Source organism: Hydra vulgaris, chromosome 06, assembly GCF_038396675.1.
Source record: "Hydra vulgaris chromosome 06, alternate assembly HydraT2T_AEP".
NCBI lineage: Eukaryota > Metazoa > Cnidaria > Hydrozoa > Anthoathecata > Hydridae > Hydra > Hydra vulgaris.
The window spans coordinates 14,130,417-14,146,254 of record NC_088925.1 but is presented as its reverse complement, the minus strand read 5'-3'; positions in this window follow the sequence as shown (position 1 = coordinate 14,146,254).

Sequence of the window (15,838 nt, the reverse complement as noted above, 5' to 3'; positions counted from 1 at the left end):
AATTAAGGCAGGTTTGTTTGACTCAACGTATAAAAAAAAATCGTTAAGTTTGTTGGCAAGACTTCTTGCGTTAAAAAGATAAACAGTAAAATTGTTGAACGAATTTGTGGTTAAGTGATTACTTGAGTTTATAAAGTCGCTACGATTTGAACTGATAACCTTTTTAATGCTTTTGTTCTTTACAGTAATAATACGTTGTTTACTATTGCTTGAGGCATGATTTTTTTTGCAATGACTTCGGAATAACTAAAGAAGTTAATAAGCCGTGACTAAAATCTTTTGGATTTTTGTAACTATAAAATGATTGTTATTTGTTAATTTTTATGACTTTTTCGTTTCGTATGCCATAACAAAAAAGTAAGGGTTCCAAATTTTCTGAACTTTTTTGTTTGCACTCCTCGCGTAATAACTTTGCTTTGTATCGCTCAGCCACAGTTAAATCGGGATTGATAAACACTTTATGAAACTCGGTTGAATTTTTGAAACATTTTGCAGCTTTCAGAATAGAATTTCTATCATTTCGGTTGTTAAGAACAATAACAAAAGGTGATTCTTTGTCGGATTTTGATTTTAATTTTATTATTTGTTTAATTTCGATCTTTGCATTAATAGAGTTCATCATGAGGAGAATAGAATTTTTATCTTCTTCTCTAGCACTTGATAAATCTGCTTCTTTAGAGGCTTCGATACCAAACACTACAACGTTACTTTCCCGATTTTCTCTTTCTTTTGCCTCGGCAACAACAGCGTTCATTAAATGAAGTTGTTCGGTTGACCTTTGCGGTGGCGTATTTCCATTAACAACACTAGCCCACGATATAGGTACAACTTTAGCTTTTTCTAGAACATTTAGTCTTTCGGTTAACAGTAAATTGCAATTTTTCAACTCGTCGATTGTTTTGATTAGTGATTTTATTAATTTATCTTGATCAGCTTTATATAGATTAAACTCTGTTGATTGGACATTTACCACGTTTGCAATTAATATTTTTATTAAATTTTATTTTTACTCGAACTTTTAATTTTTCTTATTTGTAATAAAGCACGTGCGTTCACCTTAGCACGTCCGTTCACCACGCGTCCGTTCACCTTTCCTGGTGTAATACCAATAAATATAAATTATCACTTTATTTTCAGCAAACCATGTTGCTCGTCTAATCAATTTTAAAGATAGATTTGCTCATGCCAAGCCTCTCTTATTTGTAATGAAAATTCCTAATATTTAGCCGGTGAATATTTTTAACATACTTTGTTTTATATACAAATGTAAAACTAACGTATCTCTTCTTTTTTTCATAATCTATATACCTTAAAAGATAAAAGTAATTACATTTAAAAAAAATGATAACTTAATCAAACAACCTTTTTTTCAAACCAATTTTGGAAAATGTCAAGTACTTCATTGGAACAAAATAGTTTTTAAAACTTTGATTTTTTCTTTGAATGGAATTACCTTTTATTCAAAAAAAAAACTAAAAGAAATCATTTTATCTATCGAAGTGACATTTTTGTATTTTTAACATTTTTATGTCAAATGAATACTTAATACATATATTATATAACATGTAGCAGTATATCGGATGTTTTTATGAAACAGTATTTTAGAAAGTATTTTTAGCTTAACTTAAAAGTTTTACTTTTTATATATATATATTATATTCTTATGAGATTTTGTTCTTGATATTTTTTTGGTATTTTTTTATTTTTTAGTTATTTCTTGATATTTTTCTTTGATGTTTGTTCTTGATATTTTCTATTTTTTTTTTTTTTTTTTTGCTTATTTTTTTACTTTATTTTTAAATATTTATCATGCCAAACAATTCTTGTTATTGTAATACCATCATTTATAAAAATATATTAAAGTTGTAAAACGAAAAATCATATCGAAAAAAATATAATAATAATAAAAGTGATAATAATAAAATATATATATATAATAAATAAATAAAAAATAACAATATATTACGTGTGTAAGTGAATATATATATGTGTATATATATATATATATATATATATATATATATATATATATATATATATATATATATATATATATATATAAATATATATATATATATATATATATATATATATATATATATATATATATATATATGTATATATATATATATATATATATGTATGTAAATTATGTTAGTGTATTTTACAAATAGAGTGCTCAATGTTCTTAAAGAACAGAGCAATAATTAATTAGTAAAAAACACTTATCTAACTTTTATCTTCGACTCGGAGTTTCACCATCGCTGGATCATCAGGAAGAGTTACTAAATCTCAAAAAAAATTCAATTTATAGAAAAAATATTTTACAGGAAGTTATAAATTATTATAAAAAATTTTTTATATATATATATAATTTTTATATATATATATATATATAAATATAATTTTTATATATATATATATATATATATATATATATATATATATATATATATATATATATATATATATATGTATATATATATATATATATATATATATATATATATATATATATATATATGTATGTATGTGTTTATTCATATGTACGTATATGTAGATATATATATACTTAGGTTGTTAGAGAAGTTCATAGAACTTCATCTATAAAGATACAGTGAGACAGGAAGTAATTAAATATTATATATCATTTTAAACTGTGTTTAATTATGAACATTTTAAGTACTTGTTGAAATATTTTGAATGTTTATTAAAAAAGTTATTTAAATTTTATTATAAACGTTTAAAAGAAAAAATTTTAAAATGGAAAAATTTGAATATCGAACATATATTTCAAAGTTGCTATTCCTCCATAACGTAATTCGTCTTAATAAACATTCTGCATGCTCTTTGGCTTTGGATTGTGTTGTGGGTTTTTATAGCATTAGGAAAGGAATTATCATAAAGCATTTCATGACTATTCCATTTAATTTTGTTTGATTATTAAATTGTTTCAGCCAAAAGGTCAATTCTTCTGTAAACATTTTACCACCTTTTCCTGATGGCACTTTAAAAACGTTTTTATGATAAAATGCTATCTTATCGTATACAGTTTTGACATAATTGAGAAGTGAGGTCTATAATAGATTCAAAAATATTTATTTTGGGTAAGTAGGGTGTATTAGATGAATAATTTTACACAGATATCTCACTGCACGTATCGATTTCCACTTTTTTTCCATTAGCTATTGTTAAATCATTGTTAAATACATTGTTTATTCGGTTAATTGTGATTGAAACCTTACTTTGACCTTTATGAACTTTAAGTCCCTTAAGTGTAGTAAAGCTACGAGCACATCTTTCGCATTTAGAAACCATGCTAATTAAAGATTTTTTCCTTCAACTAAATAGTTGTTCCGTTATTTACCGTTACAAGAAATACCGTCTGTTTTGTTGTTTACCGTACCAAGGGATACCGGTATTGTACCATAAAAAATATGTTCTTTAAACCAGATATTTTCTTTTTTACCGCAAAGAAAGAAGGTTAAATATTTTTATACTGAAGTATAACGTTTTTGGTGAAATAATGTTTACGGTTGGTTGAACACAAGTTTAAAGGTTTAGAATAAACAAATTTAAAAGTCGAAAAACAAAAATCTAGTAAACCTCGGTGGAACACAAAAAAAAGATTTATTATACAACCATAGAGTTTCCTCAAATTTTTGATTGATTTTTCAAATCTTTATCATGCCAATACATCACTAACAAATTTAATAAATTTATTACACTTTATATCATGAATTCAAAAGATGTTTTAAATTTTACAAATTAGTTTAAACGAAAACGATTAAGTTCTCAGTCAAAACAATATAAAGGTACAATTTAATCACTCTCCACTATTCTATTGTCTACCATTCATATCCGCGACCTACATATAAAGAAAATTATTTTCAAAAGTAAAAGTTAGACAAATAACTTAATAAAATCTAATTATGGAGTTTAATCATATTATCAATAAACTAAGATAATAAACAAATTAATAGCAGTATAACAGAAGCATTTTAAATCAGTTTTGATTAAAAGTAATTATGATATTTATTCAGTAATATTTTTTTAACCAGATATATAATTACTAACAATGTTTTTATACAGTTATTAAAACTTTTGTTTAGTTCAATAAAAAAAGCTTCAAAGTAAATAGAGAGATATTGACTGTTTCAGTATTATTTTTTTAATGGTCAACTTGTTAAAAAGCAATATTCTTTCTAGTTTTTTTTAAGTTTTTTTTTTATCTTTTATGTTTATGTAATGTATAAGAAATAATATTCATTGCACATATAATTTTATTTTTCTCCTTTTTACATTTTATGATAATTTTATTAAAATTTCATATTAAATAGATTTTTGAGGAAAGCTATCTAAGATTTAAACTATCTTTCTCATTTTATATATATATATATATATATATATATATATATATATATATATATATATATATATATATATATATATATATATATATGTATATATATATATATATATATATATATATATATATATATATATATATACAATATATATATATATATATATATATATATATATATATATATATATATATGCATATATAAATATATATATATATATTCATATACATATATATACATATATATATATATATATATATATATATATATATATATATATATATATATATATATATATATATATATATATATATATATATAAAATGAGAAAGATAGTTTATCAACAAAAAAAATTTTCTTATTAAATGTATATATATATATACATATATATATATATTATATATATATATATATATACATATATATTTATATATGCATATATATATATATACATACATATGCATATATATATGTATATGTATATATATATATATATATATATATATATATATATATGTATATATATATATAAACATATACATATGTGTATATATATATATATACATATATATATGTATAAATGTATATATATACATACATATATATATATATATACATATGTATATGTTTATATATATATATATATATATATATATATATATATATATATATATATATATACATATATGCATCAGCATCAGTCTGCCAATGCATCAACCATTTAGCCGATGCATCAGCATCGATCTTGGTGTGCGATTGTTTTGAAAATATCATTTTATTATTTTTGTGTTTCTATATTGTATGCAAAAATATAATTATTTCATAAACAAAAACAAATCTATAAGACTAAGTTGTTTTATAGGCATATCTGCAACCAATAAACCTTCAAATATTTTTTGAACAGTTTTTTATCAAAAGCTTCTCATTTTTAGTTATTTTTAGTTTCTTTTTTTATCTAGAAAAGCAATTATAAAACTTATGAATCCAAACGATAAGTTTAAAATCAAGAAATGTAAATGTAATGTAAAATGTAAAAAAAAAATTCTGTTAGATGTTGATATTAAATGATATTAAAAAAATGATATTAAAAAATGATATTAAAAAAATGATATTAAAAAAAAATTCTGTTAGATGTTGATATTAAATGATATTAAAAAAATGATATTAAAAAATGATATTAAAAAAATTCTGTTAGATGTTGATATTCTCTTGATATTATTATTTTGCAAAATATACAAATCTCTTTTGAGCATTTATTTTCATCTATATCAAAATAAAGTATTAGACTTTTACTTAGTTTGCTCGTTGGTATCAAAATAAAGTATTAGACTTTTACTTAGTTTGCTCGTTCCCAAAGCATATTTATGTGAGCATTTACTCACTTTTTTTGCTTATCTAAATCGATACGGCTTTTTTAGAAAAGGAAGAAAAAAACGAAGAATAATGAATGAAAAGATTGCTGCCCCATGTCAAAGCAAAATAAAAAAATAAAAAAATAAATATATGTATATATATATATATATATATATATATATATATATATATATATATATATATATATATATATATATATATATATATATATATATATATATATATATATATATATATATATATATATATATATATATATATATATATATATATACATCACCATCAGTAGGTTCATCAGGAAGAATGTCTAAACATCAAAAAATTCAAATTATAGAAAAATTATTTCACAGGAAGTTGGGAATTGTTATAATTAATTATGTAATAACTGCAGTTAATAAATTTTTGATTCTGAAACAAAAAATATTTCCAAGTTAATTTTTTTTTATCTGAGATATGGAGAGAGACATAAGTTAAGTTAATAAGAAATAACCAGTTTCCGAAAAATATTTTCAAGTCTACTTTTGATAAAAAATATTTTTGGGGGCAATACATACATACACATACATACACTTAAATAAATGTATTTTATATGTGTGTGTGCGTTTGTGTGAAGAGCTTATTTTCAAACACGTAATGTGCAACTTTGATTCTATGTGCTTCTTTACATATTATTAAATTAAAAAAATAATTATCACATGAAAGTGCCCTTTATCAATTTTTTAAATTTATAATAATAATATAATGAATTTTAAACTACTTTTTTAAATAATTACTTGTTAGTATAAAACGCGTTTTATAATAACGATTAGTTATTAAAAAAAAAATTTTTTAAAGTTATTCATTATAAATAAATCATGTTATCAATTTAAAAAATTGATAACATGCACTTTCATGTGCTAATTATTTTTTCAATTAAATAATATTTAAAGAGGTACAAAGAATCAAAATTGTACATTAAGTGTTTTTAAAATATATATATATATATATATATATATATATATATATATATATATATATATATATATATATATATATATATATATATATATATATATATATATGTATATATATACATATGTATATATATATATATATATATATATATATATATAAATTTTTTAAAAAAATATCATTACAACTGTCACTTTTAACAATTTATGTTAGTTTGAAGAAAAAGCAGTTTGCATTAAATAATAGAAAAAAGTTTTTCATAAAAGTTTATCCTAAAATTATTTGAAAAGATTGATAAATTTGTAGTATATTTTTTATTGTTAAATAGCATTTTTATTTATTTTTGTATTTGCAATTCAATTTTATTAATTATTGTTTTTAGTTTTTTTGAAATAAGTTAAAAAATTTTCGAAGAAAAATTTATTTGACTAGATATTATGGTAGTTGGAGCATCTGTTATTGAAAACAAAAGCTCTCCTTTTATTTTTTTTAATTTTATTTATTTTATTATTATTATTATTTATTTAGTATATTTTATTTTATCTGGTTTAATTTATATCAATCATTTTTTGGTATCTACTATACATATGGCTGATCCAAACAATACAAGCATTGCCACAATACTAAAAATTGAAGATAAAGAAGCTGATGCTAGTTTTGCTCAGGTCTTTTTTTAAATTTTTTATACTAGTTAAACTGTTAAAATCTTAGATCTGATATATTTTTAAATTTTTTTAATATTTAAATTATATATGTTGTATATTACCTTAAAATTTGATAAAATGTGTTATGAATCATAACTTATACTTTATGACTCTCCTGAGATTTGTTGCTTTGTTGGATTTTCTATTGTAAAAAAGAAAAAATTTGGTTGCGATTTAAAATTTTTCTTTTTAAAACTCTTGAAAACTTTTCTTTATCTTCAGACTATATTTGGCAAAAAGCTAAGAATATTAATCAACTTGATATCACTTACTGGTTATGAATATATATTCAATTTGCTAACTTTTGAAAATGCGATTGAAATTCTCACATTACGTTAAACCGAAAAAAAAATATTTTTGCGACATCAGTTAATAAAATGGAAACAACAAACTGGCAAAATGCTAAACAAATTAGTACAAGCTCTCCAATGTTTTATCAATTTAATTTGTTATAACTCCGTTATAATAATGTTTTAGTTCTTCTTTATTGCTTTATAATTTGGTAAATTTTATTTGTATTTTAGGCACTCAAAACAAAGATATTGGAAATGAAAAACGACAATATAGTTTAGAATTTTTACTTCAGTTTCAATTTGCTTCAATATGTTCTTTTAAACCTTTAGGACTACCTGACATTGATATTGTACTAAATGAACTGTATGATCTCACGAAAACTTTTGTTCCTGGAGAAGCTCTAATTACTAATGATTTTATACCTAGTTATATGAGTTCAATAAGAAGACCTTTAGAAAGTGATAGATCAAAAGGAAATGGCTTGAATAAAAGATCAGGTGATAAAAACAATGTATCTTGCATCATTGATCTACCAAAAGTAAAGCATCAAAATTTAAAAAATGTAAACTCTTCTGAAATGCTGAAAACTTTGACAGAAAAGGAGAAAATAAGAAATGTTACTTTAATTCATTTTATTTATTTTTTATTATTTATATTTTAATCAATTATATTCACATGCATTTGTAAAGGAGACCTGAGAACCTAGGACACTTTTATAAAGGCACAAAAGCTGCGAATTTAGGTTGTTTAAAATTGTAAAACTAATTAGGTGAAGCTATTATACTAAATACTTTCGGTAGGTGATTACTAGAAATAAAAAAATATGCTAAGTAGAAAGACTTTTATTTTGTTGAATCTAGGTAAAATGAGTTTTTAGACTATTTTTCTTAGAACCTGGTGTATCCTAATTATCTTAGAACTCTTATTTATAATCATATCATTAACTATTAAATATAATTATATTTATACTATAATTCAAATAACAATCTTCAGCTTGATATTTTGCATCTATAAATTTAGATATTTTGCTGATTGCTAATATCTTTTTTTTGTTTTTGATGCACTTTTTTGATATTTTGCAATCCTCAAAAAATCTCAGTCAATGCATTTATATGAATACACCAGGGTTAGGATTTCCAATCCTTACCAAAATCTTTAGTTGATGTATGTACAATCCTTGTATGTTCCCAATATTTAAGTCAGTCAATGTACAAACACTCTACTGTATACTCGCCCTATTAAAGTCAGTTAGTGTATATACAAAAAAAAAAGGAGACAAAAACAAATAAAAAACGATATAGCAAAGAAATAAAATTATATATATATATATATATATATATATATATATATATATATATATATATATATATATATATATATATATATATATATATATATATATATATATATAATATAGTATAGGTTGTATGTATGAATGTATGTATGTATGTATGTATGTATGTATGTATGTATGTATGTATGTATGTATGTATGTATGTATGTATGTATGTATGTATGTATGTATGTATGTATGTATGTATGTATGTATGAATGTATGTATGTATTTATGTATGTATGTATGTATGTATTTATGTATGTATGTATGTATTTCCATCATTAACTACAACTGCTTGAAGGTTATATAGCTTATTAGCAGCAATTTATTTATTGAGGGGTATACATTATATTCATCTATTGAGGGGTACATATTATAATCATTTATTAAGGGATACATATTACAATAGTTTAATTAGTAATCTGGCAGTTTTTAGTTGGATGTTCTTGCAATAGAATAAAAATTGAAAAATTATTTTTTTTCAATTTTGTTGCTTTTATAATTATAATTGTTTAAGAATTAACTAAGTTATTACAATTTTGATTAGGTGTGACTCTTAGCAACAAAGCATGGTACATTAAAAAAAAGGATGGTAAGCTCATATGTCTTGCTAGACAATTTATAGTTATCTCATTGACTGTAAATATCTTCAGATCTTCAAATATACAGAAATGGTCAAAAGTGTATAAACAATAGAATATTCTTTGCCATGTGCAGTTGGAAGATTATATTTTGGATCAAAACAAGTGTTTATTTATTAGAGAGTTTTACATATTTAGTTTCATCAAAACCACTTTATTTTATTTATCAAATGAGTTAAATATATATATATATATATATATATATATATATATATATATATATATATATATATATATATATATATATATATATATATATATATATATATATATATATATATATACATATATATATATATATATATATATATATATATATAAATATATATATATATATATATATATATATATATATATATATATTATATATATATATATATATATATATATATATATATATATATATATATATATATATATATATATATATATATATATATATATATATATATTTCTGCATTTGTAATGAACTTATACCGAGTATATTATTTTAACATATTTCTGATTATGTTCAACAAATATAATTAGATCTGCATGTTCCATAAAATTTGAATGTGTTTTTAGTTCATTAAAGTATAATTTATTATTTTATATGCATAAACATAATTATTCAAAAAAGGAACAAAATCTTTGTTTATTGTGTTTATCTAAAAAAAGAACACATTTTGTTTTTTAAATATGTTTAAATTAAACTATAAAAAATTAAAAAAATGACTAAAATAAATTATGGCTTATCAAATTACATATAATTAAGAAAGTGCAACATGTACTGCAGATATTTTGTTTAAGGTCCAAATAACTAACATTAGCAGACACTCTGCTAAAGACATTTGATTAAGTCTCTTATCTAACTGTCCTTTTATTACCTAAAAATGAATTTCAATTATTGGACACTGTTTTAACATGAATTAAATTGTAGTTATTTCACCATTCTTCAAAGGTCAGTTTTGGTGTCTCTCCGACTTAAAACCCCTGGACTAATACCACTAGTAGAGTTATAAAAAAGATTTGTGCTCAGACCATTTCTCTTTACCATGATTGTCAACAGTATGCCAGTCCTTTGAACAATCTAGAAGTCTCTTGATAATTCACACCTTGATAATTCAAACTCTTGATAATTCACAGGAAGAAGTTAATGATTTGCTAAAATGGTCATTAAGTGCATTCATGTCAATGACGCAAAAACTCAATTGATTGATCTTTCCTTAGAAGGTTCCAAGGTTTTGTTAATATTAGCTGCAGGCAGTACAGTTCGAAACCCAACTATACTCAGACTCCTTGGTGTGACATTACAAAATGACCTCAAGTGAAAGTGCTTTTCAAATCAACCCTCAAAGTGTCTTAAAGGCATCTGATTAATCAAAAAAGTTGCCAAATTGAATGTTCACTTTCTTCAAACATTGTTTTTAGTTAGACCTCAACCTTGAAATCTCAAGAATTTGCTGCAACATCTGGACTCAATTAATAAAATCATTTGCAGGTTTTTGTAAATTTTCATAAATACCTAGATATTGTATTTAGTTATAAAGTAAAAAATAATAATATTTGACTAGTAGAAAAAAGACAAACATAATTTGTCTTTTTTCTACTAAGTAAAAAAGTTTTTTAATAAGTTAAAAAGAATCTTGAAATAACTTTGTATTTTGTTTGCAATCCAGTTGAATGAAAGTAGAGTCCTCTTGCCCCAAAAATGAACAAAAATAAACTTCTTAAATACTTATAATTTTTTTAAAAGGATTTATTATTTGCATATAATCAGCTTAACTTTGCAGTGTACTCTTTTTCAGATGAAATAGAGTTATGGTATAAAGTTTTACAAACATGCTAAAACATTTCTTGCAAATATTACACTTTTTGTCAAGATCTAATAATCTATTATCTAATAATTCACAGTGAGTCCACTGTATTGTTATTATTAATATTAGTGACATACCAATTGCACATTTGTGACTAATGCTGATACAGATACCAATACTAAATTAAAAATTTTTCTCAAAAATAAAAAGCGCATCTATACAAGATTTTTAACTGAAACACCATTAAAATTAGCTACTCGGGTATGCCAAATGTCAGTCAGTCAGTCAGTCATCAATTTGCATAATCAAAATATTTTATTCTATCATAAAAAAACAGCAACAATAATCTGCAACTGCATCAATAAATCTATCTGCATTATGAACAACCAGTGTCTAAGGAAGATTATTTTATATCAAGCTACTGTTTCATCCAATAAACCAGATTACACAGAAAAAGTTTATATTAGTATTAGTGAAACCCCTTTCAAGTTAAGGTATGCAAACCATTTAAAATCTTTTAATTTAAATAAGTACAGAAATGATACAGAATTATCTAAAGAAATTTGGAAACTTAAAGAAGAAAACTTTTCGTTTTTTACCAAAGTGGAAAATTATCAAGCGCTGCCAAACATATAATCCTTTGTCCAAAATTTGCACCCTTTGTCTTAATGAAAAGTTTTATATTTTAATGCATACAGGGGAAAATTTGTTGAACAAAAGGAACGAGTTGGTTTCAAATTGTAGACATAAAAAGAAATTCCTTCTTTCGTTTTAAGATACTGATGATTAGCTAATTTATATGTAATTTTTCTTTAAGAATTTCTTTTTTTGTCTCCATAGAGACATCAGATGTCGCTCCACATTATTTTGTAATTTTATTAACGTTCTTTTGTTTGTTTTATATTTATATATTATTTTGCCATATAGGCATGAAAGTTATAGTTCCATGAAAAGTTGTTTTATCTCTATGTAAATAAATAGATAAATAAATATATATATATATATATATATATATATATATATATATATATATATATATATATATATATATATATATATATATATATATATATATATATATATATATATATATATATATATATATATATATATATATATATATATATATATATATATATATATATATATATATATATATATATATATATGTATATGTATATACACACACAGACACACACGCATTATTATAGACACAATATTAGATTTTAAATTACTTATTATAAAAGCTCTATAATGTTTTAACAAAACAAAATGTAGTTAAATGAAGGTTTTGTTTATGAATTATTATTTGTTGAAGATGTTTTCTTTATACCTATATTTTCAGGAAATTCAAAGAAAAATGCACCAAAAAAGTTTGTCAGTTTCTGAAAAAATTAAAATTAAAATCTCAATGAATTTAAAATAGATAATAAGGAAAAGTTAGAAGTGGTTGTTGATCTTATATTTGAGAAAGCAGTTATCGATCTTGTTTTTAGTTTTGAGTATGCCAACTTATGTCATTGCATAATTGACTGTAATTGTTTTTATATTAAAAATATACACAGTCAATATGTAATTGACTGTGTATGTTTTTATATCTTAATTTTCAATTAATTTATTTCATTTTAATTTTATCAACTATACAACAAGTGTCTCATTTTATTAATCCTTCAATGTTATTTGTATAATTGTAAGTATATTATATACTTGTAGTTATTTATATAACTGTAAGTACTTATATAATTTCTCTTGAATAAGTTTTTCAGGAATGTTCAAATCCTTTAAGGAGTATTTAAGAGTTAAGTTTTTTTGCCACAAAAAAACCTTAGAAAAGGTTTTTGTCATTGTTTTATGTATTACACTGATATACATTTTATCTTGCATTTTATTTAGGGATTTAAAAAAATCCCTATATAATTTTAATACATATATATATATATATATATATATATATATATATATATATATATTTATATTTATATATTTATATATATATATATATATATATATATATATATATATATATATATATATATATATATATATATATATATATATATATACTATAGCATATTTATGGGAGCAGTTATGTGAGCACTTTTTTTGCTTATCTAAATCAATATGGCTTTTTTAGATAAAGAAGAAGAAAATGAAGAATAATAAATAAAAAGATTGCTGCCCCATCCCAAACCCTCAGTCGATGTAGCAGCATAAATTGATGTGAAAGTCAGGCTATTTGTCAGTCGATGTAGGTACTAAAGCCCCCAGCAGCAGGCTATCTCAGTATGACATCACGCTGCTCACCTAAACCAGCAGTATAAGATAAATATATATGTATATATATATATATATATATATATATATATATATATGTATATATATAGATATATATATAAATATATATATATATATATATATATATATATTTATATATATTTATATAAATATATAATTGACTGCAAAAAAAATAATTGTACAGTTCAAAAATAATGTCAAATTGATCATATTGCATGGAAATTAGTAACAAGTGGAGTCTCCTTTGGTCTTGATGGCCTCAACTTGACAATTTGGCATTGAATTGACCAAATTATGAGTCTACTTTCAAGTCGTCTTTGTGTCTAAATGCTTGGTTGCCAATTTTTCTGTCCAAAATATACCAAAAATTTTCTATTTGATTCAAGTCCGGATCTTGAGATGGCCATTCCAAAACATTGGTGTTATTTGTGTCAAAGTACAACTTCGTTTTCTTATCGGTATGTTTTGGATCGAATTTTTAAGTAGATGATTGCAAGTTGGCTTTGAGATATTCACAATACATTAAAGCATTTTTTTTGTCATTAATTAATGTAACAAAAGCAAAAGTTGAATAGGGTTAAGTGTAGTTAGCATAAAATATTTTGATTGAAGTTTGGATAAAGTTTAAAAATTTTTGTAGTATGTTTTCTGGTTGATGAAATTGCATTTATTGTTATCAATATTGCTATAATATTGTAAGGAAATATATGTGATATTGTTGAGTAGAGAGTGGATACTAGGGATTTACCTGTAATTTACTGGTATACCGGTATTTCAATTTGTATTTACAGAATATGAAATAGTTTTAATTTACCTTTAGGTGAAGTAGTCAGTCAATTTACAAACTCTTACCGACTCTTATCGACAGACTTAAATAAGTAGAACATGTACAGAACTTACATACATGAACTGAACGCTATACCAACTAAGGGTTTTGGTTTGGGCAGGCAATCTATCAGTTTAAAGAAAAATCTTTTTAAAATTTTTAAACACTTTTAATTAACATTTTATGGGAAAAGTTAAAGATAAACAAGCAATGTTAAGAGTGATGCCAAATAGAATTTATTTTTCTAGGCAAACCTATGTGAAACAAACTGACTTAAATTACCTCTGCCTTGAGGCTCATGCTTGAGTTAAGACTATAGATGGTTTCTTGATAAAAGTATTTATGTCAGGCTGATGTTAACTGTATACAGATACTGTCTCCTAGGCAAAGACTTAAATAGTAAACAAAATAAATCTGTTGACTAGTCTTGAACCACTTCATCATCTAATAGGCAGGTATAGATGTAAACCTGTACTACATTGTTTCCCACCTAGGATGATAAATGCTCGATCTTCTTGAATCTACTCGTGAATTTTTTGTATGTGTCTCCTTGACAGTGGCTATGCAACTCTTCCTGTTATCTCCTAATGAAGGTACAGCTTTAAAACTCAGTTTAATGTTTCTGAGGCAACTTGCTGGTTAAGCTAAGTAGTAAGATTTCCCAAACTCTGTGGTAGCTCTTAGAGAAGATGATTTCATTATGATTTTCAAGTATTAAACTATTAAAAGTCCAAGTTGTGCTTGGGTGGTGTCTCTGTTAGTGCATTGTTGTTTGCATTGTTGAAGCCACATAAGGAGCTCTTAGTTATGGTTTTAGATTAATTAGCAGGAGTGAGACAATGGCTGGTGTCCCTGTTAGTGCTTTTGGTGTGCATTGTTGAAGCCACATAAGGAGCCCTTAATTATGGCTTTAGATTAATTAGCAGGACTGAGAAAATGGCATAGCTCATTGCTTGGGGTGCAATGGTCTATCTAGGACTGAGTTAAGTTCTTTTTAACTTAAATCATGACCAAAAATCCAAAAATATTAAACATAATATACTGTCGCCACCATCTAACTGTTTTAATCTATTTTTTACAAATGTTTGTGGCATTGAAGTAACTTTTTTATCAGCTGAATCTTACATCTTTGAAAATTCACCTGACTTACTTGCTATTTGCAAGACTAATTTGAATTCAGCTGTTTCATCATGGGATCTCAGTGCTGATCGCTGCTACCCTTTGATTTAGAAAGACTCCAATAATTACATATTT